Genomic DNA, 5,661 nt, shown 5'->3' with positions numbered 1-5,661 from the left:
GGCAATCTAAAAGTTCATGCAGCAGAAACAACAAGGGGAAGGGATGCAATGGGAGGGCTAAACAGGGAAAGATTGTGTGATTGGTTCATTTACACACGCTTAGGCAACTACAGGGTTACATAGTTACACATAGTTACACATGTAACCATAGCTGCCAAGTTTTCCCTTTTCTCGCGAGGAAGCCTATTCAGCATAAGGGAAAATCCCTTAAAAAAGGGATAACTTGGCAGCTATGCATGTAACTACAGGGTTAGTTGCAGTGGGGCATGGGGACAAGGAGGTTGAACCAAGGGTTTGCAGGACAGCAGACTCTCTGCAATATCATTTCCTCACTTTAAAGAATCTTGGAGTTGGGAGCTCAGTTGGGTAGAGCATGGTGCTTGAAATGTACTCGGAGTCGAGAGTGAATTTCATGCTCTTTATTCAGCTCATAGTCATCAAGGAGAAGAGGAGAAGAAGAATGGCTCTTTTCCCAAAACCATCTGCTTATATACATTATTTACACAATGGGCCTTGCGTGATTGGCTACTTCAGGGCTACACCTGTGGGCCAATTATATTGTGGATTGACTTCTGCCTGCAGCCTGATTGGCTGCTCCTACAGGCCAATCAGGTAGCAGATTCACTTCTGCCCTCCGCCTGATTGGCTGCTCCAGCAGGCCAATCAGGTTGCGGATTCACTTCCACCTGGAGTTGGATTGGGTAGCTCCCGCTGTTTCTGAATCCTATTGTTCTAGGATTCAGCTCAGTACATAACACCCCTCCCCTCTAAGTTCCAGTCCTGCCCGGGAAGTTGCATTCGTAGTCCCCAAGGTCTGCTGGCCGCCTCCGTGTGCGTTGTGGCCTGGGGTGTTCCTTGGTCAGGGGTTCTGGTTCTGGCTCGTGTTCCGAGGCTGCTGGCTGTGCCGGGGCTGTCTGGTCTGGCGCCACTGAACCACTAGGTTGTGGCTCTGGTTCCGGTGTCCTTCCAGCCTCGGGGCGCCCCTCTGTGCCTACTGCTTCTGCTTCTGCTTCCCCTGCCCACCCCTCTCGCTCTACAGGCCTCACTGCCCTGCTGTCCCCTTGGGACCCCTCTGTCCCGCTCTCCTCCCGGGTTCCTCCTGGGAATCGTCGCCGTAGCTGGTCGCAGTGGCGGCGCCAACATTGCCCCCCTTCCGTTAGTACCTCGTACGACACGGGACCGGTCACCTTGGTGACTGTGGCGGGTACCCATGCTGGGCCTGCCCCAAAATTCTTTGCGTACACTGCGTCCTGGGCCACAAATGTCCGGGGGTTCCTGCCTTTCCCCACCACTACCTCATCCTGAGCTCTGTCGGGGTGAAGTCGGTCCAGTCTAGTTGCAAGGCGCCGGCCCATTAGTAGTTCAGCTGGGCTCCGGCCCGTCGTTGTGCTTGGGGTGCTGTGCTGTGCTAGAAGAAATGCGGCAAGGCGGTATTCCCAGTCCCCTTGTGTCATGCGGCGGAGGCTGTCCTTGGTGGTCCGCACCATGCGCTCCGCTTGGCCATTGGTGGCAGGGTGGAATGGTGCTGAGCGGATGTGGCGGATGGCGTTCTGCGCTGTGAAGGTCTGGAACTCCTCTGACGTGAATGCGGTTCCATTGTCCGAGACGAGGGTGTCAGGGAGCCCATGGGTTGCAAAAAGCTTACGTAGTACCCGGATGGCTGCCGCCGTAGAAGTGGACAGTACCAGTGCGACCTCCAGCCATTTGGTGTAGGAATCCACCACTATGAGAATGTTTTTCCCTGGAAGGGTCCAGCGAAGTCCACGTGCAAGCGTGACCATGGATGTCGGGCGGACTCCCAGGGCTGGACTGGGGCCCTTGGGGGATCCGGGCGGGATTCTTGGCAGGTCTGGCAGTGTTGGACCCAGGCCTCTATCTCTCTGTCAATCCCCGGCCACCACACATAACTCCTGGCAAGGGCCTTCATCCTCACTACCCCTGGGTGTGTCTCGTGTAGGGCTGTGAGGACCCTTTTGCGGAGGGGCTGGGGAACAACAACCCTGCTTCCCCATAACAGGCACCCCTTGTGGGCCGACAGTTCATGTTTGCGGTTTGTGTAGCCAGCGAATTCTGGCCCGGGGCTGCTGCTGGGCCATCCTCGCCACACCCAGTCCAGGACCCGGGAGATGACCCTATCTTTTGTGGAATGGTGCGCAACTTCTTGTGCCTGAATGGGTCGGTCGGGAAGCAGCTCCAGGGTCATAACCTCTTGCGCAGGCGCTGTGTCGGGGCCTGTTTCTGGTAGTGGTAGCCTGCTGAGGGCGTCTGCGTGGCCCATCGCCTTCCCAGGGCGGTGGATTAGTGCATACTGGTAGCCGGCAAGGAAAATTGACCACCTGAGGACACGTGGAGACAACACTTGGGGGGTCTGCTTCTCGGGGGCAAACAGGCCAAGCAACGGCTTGTGATCAGTCACTATGGTAAAGGGCCGCCCGTACAAGAAATCATGGAATTTTTTTACGCCCTTCACGATTGCCAGACCCTCCTTGTCAATCTGTGAGTAGTTTCGTTCGGCTGCAGCAAGCGTCTGGGAGAAGTATGCCACCGGCACCTCTCTTCCATCCGGGAGTTGGTGTCCCAGGACAGCGCTGATGCCATAGGGAGAGGCGTCGCATGCCAGCACCACTGGCAGCCTCTCGTCGAAGTGTGCCAAGACCGAGTTCGAGACGAGCAAGTCCTTGACTGCCTGGAATGCGGCCCTTTGTCGCTGGCCCCACACCCAAGGGGCCCTTTTATCTAGGAGTCTGTGTAGGGGCTCCGCTACCGCTGCCTTATGCGGAAGAAAGGCATGGTAAAAGTTCAATAGTCCCAAGAATGACTGAAGTTCGGGCTTGCTCTTGGGCGCTGGGGCCTCACAAATGGCCCGTACCTTGTCACCGGTTGGATGGACCCCTTCTGCGTCCACCTTAAATCCCAGAAAGTCCACCTGCGGCACTCCCAGTAAACACTTTTCCCGCTTCACCTTGAGGCCCGCCGTCTGGAAACGGTGCAGGACGGAGCGGAGGCGGTCCTCAAATTCCTCTGGTGTGGGCCCGGCGATCAGTACATCATCGAAGAAGGGGGTGACGCCAGGAATCCCTTTAAGGAGAGAGTCCATTAGATTCTGGAATATGCCTGGTGCCACGCTAACGCCAAATTGCAGCCGCTTTACTCTGAATGCCCCTCTGTGCGTCACAATCGTCTGAGCCTCTGCTGTGGCTTCGTCCACAGGCAACTGTTGATACGCTTGGGCCAAGTCCAGTTTGCCAAAGATTTTTGACCCAGCCAGGGTGGCGAGGACATGGCTGACCACTGGCACTGGGTATGCATGGGCCGTGAGAGCCTTGTTTATGGTGCATTTGTAGTCTGCACAGATGCGGACCGAACCATTAGGCTTGACGGGTGTGACAATTGGAGTTTCCCAGGGGGCGTTGGGCACCGGCTCCAGCACTCCTTGCTCCACGAGTCGGTCCAATTCCTCGTCTATGCGGGGTTTCAGGGCGAACGGGACCCGGCGGGCCTTGTGCCTGATGGGTCGTACAGCGGGGTCTAGCTGTAGGGCAATGGGGGGTCCTGTATATCGTCCCAATGCCCCATCGAAAACCCCTGGAAACTCTTTGCATATGGCGTCCACGTCCACTTGTAAGCTAGTGCGGTTCACCCCGGTAACGGCTAGCCCCAGAGGTCCAAACCATGCCAGTCCCAGTAAGCTAACGTAGGGGCCCTTAACTACCAGCAAGTCCAATTGTTGCTTTCGCCCTCGATATTGCACCCTGAAGGTCCCCACCCCCATTGTAGGGACCTTACGTTTCTGGAAGTCCCGGAGGGTGAATGGGGCCGGCCTTAGTTTGGGACCCCCATTAGGGCACAGTTCCCTTAATGTTCGGGCCGAGATTATGGATAGAGTTGAACCCGTGTCCAGCTCCATGCGGCATGGGGCTCCCTCTATCTGTACCTCTATATAAATTTTCTCTGTGCTGGGATGGGGCAACTGGAATACCTGGTAGTCCGTGATCTCCGTCGAGTTGCCTTGGTGCATGGTGCCGTGTGACCTGGGGCTCCTGGGTCGGTCATCTGATGCTTGTCGACGGGTGAGTCGAGCCCGACACACCCGGGCGATGTGTCCCAATTTTCTGCACTGCCTGCACTCTGCGTTGCGGAAACGACAGGTCCTCCTCTCGTGGTTCTCCCTGCAGCTTGCACAGTTCCCTCCTTCTCGTCGAGGCTGCTGTGGTGTGTGTGCTGCTTGAGTGCGCCGCTGTACTCTGTGTACTTCCTCCCTGTCAGATTCGGATTCGTCGGTGAGGTCTTCGTGGTAGACCCTCGGTTGGGATGGCGGGGCCGGTCGTGCCTCTTGCGTTGACCTCTCGGCGGCTTCGGTTGCCAGGGCTTCCTCCAGAGCAATCTGGAACGTGAGGTCTTTTTTGGCGTAGAGGCGTCGTTGCAACATCTCGTCCCTCAGGCCACCGACGAGGCGGTCACGAAGCATGTTCTCCAACTCTGAGAAGTTGCATAGCCGGGCGGCTTGGCGGAGGGAGGTCACAAACCCAGTTATGGTTTCCCCCGGGGCTTGCCGCTTTGCGTAGAAGGCATTTCGGCAAGCTACCACCGAGGGCTGTGGTGAGAAGTGCTCCTTCAGCCGTTCCATTATTGTTTTGTACGAGACGGTAGCGACATCTCTAGGTGCAAGGAGAGCCCGGGCGATTTCAAACGTCTCCTCTCCACAGACGCTGAAGAATGTCGCCCTCTTCATGGCATCGTTGGTGACTTCTTTCGCTTGCAGGAGGAAGTTGAAACGGGCAGCGTACCCTTCCCAGTCTCCTGATGCTGGTTTGAATGGCGAGAAGCTGCTGTTGGTTGCCATTCTGGGTTCCTTGGGTCCTGGAGCTGAAGCCTGGATGCACGGTGCGATGCAGCGGTGCAGCAGGTGGCGGTGCTGCGGTGCAGTGCGTGGTGGCGGTCAGCTCAGCAGGATCCCATCCTCGTCGCCAGTGAAATGTACTCGGAGTCGAGAGTGAATTTCATGCTCTTTATTCAGCTCATAGTCATCAAGGAGAAGAGGAGAAGAAGAATGGCTCTTTTCCCAAAACCATCTGCTTATATACATTATTTACACAATGGGCCTTGCGTGATTGGCTACTTCAGGGCTACACCTGTGGGCCAATTATATTGTGGATTGACTTCTGCCTGCAGCCTGATTGGCTGCTCCTACAGGCCAATCAGGTAGCAGATTCACTTCTGCCCTCCGCCTGATTGGCTGCTCCAGCAGGCCAATCAGGTTGCGGATTCACTTCCACCTGGAGTTGGATTGGGTAGCTCCCGCTGTTTCTGAATCCTATTGTTCTAGGATTCAGCTCAGTACATAACAGTGCTGATAACAACAAAGTCACAGGTTTGATCCCAGTACGGGACAGCTGCATATTCTTCCTGCATTGCGGGAAGTTGGACTAGAGCAGGCATCCCCAAACTTCGGCCCTCCAGATGTTTTGGACTACAATTCCCATCTGCCCCGACCACTGGTCCTGTTAGCTAGGGATCATGGGAGTTGTAGGCCGAAACATCTGGAGGGCCACAGTTTGGGGGTGCCTGGACTATCCTCAGGGTCCCTTCCAACTCCCCCCCTTCTTGGTGTAGTTCTTTATTCCCCATTTGTTTCTAGTGTAGATCTTCACTCACCCCTTC

General features: G+C 56.1%; 1 pseudogene; it reads right to left on the bottom strand.

Annotated features, from left to right (window-relative positions):
- Positions 1 to 451: 451 nt before the first annotated feature.
- Positions 452 to 4,822, bottom strand: LOC132591746 (uncharacterized protein K02A2.6-like; annotated as a pseudogene).
- Between the last annotated feature and the right edge of the window lie 839 nt (positions 4,823 to 5,661).

The sequence above is a fragment of the Zootoca vivipara genome, chromosome 2 (assembly GCF_963506605.1).
Source record: "Zootoca vivipara chromosome 2, rZooViv1.1, whole genome shotgun sequence".
Taxonomy (NCBI): Eukaryota; Metazoa; Chordata; class Lepidosauria; order Squamata; family Lacertidae; genus Zootoca; species Zootoca vivipara.
Note: the sequence above shows the minus strand (reverse complement) of the source record. Positions and strands in the feature narration are given on the sequence as shown.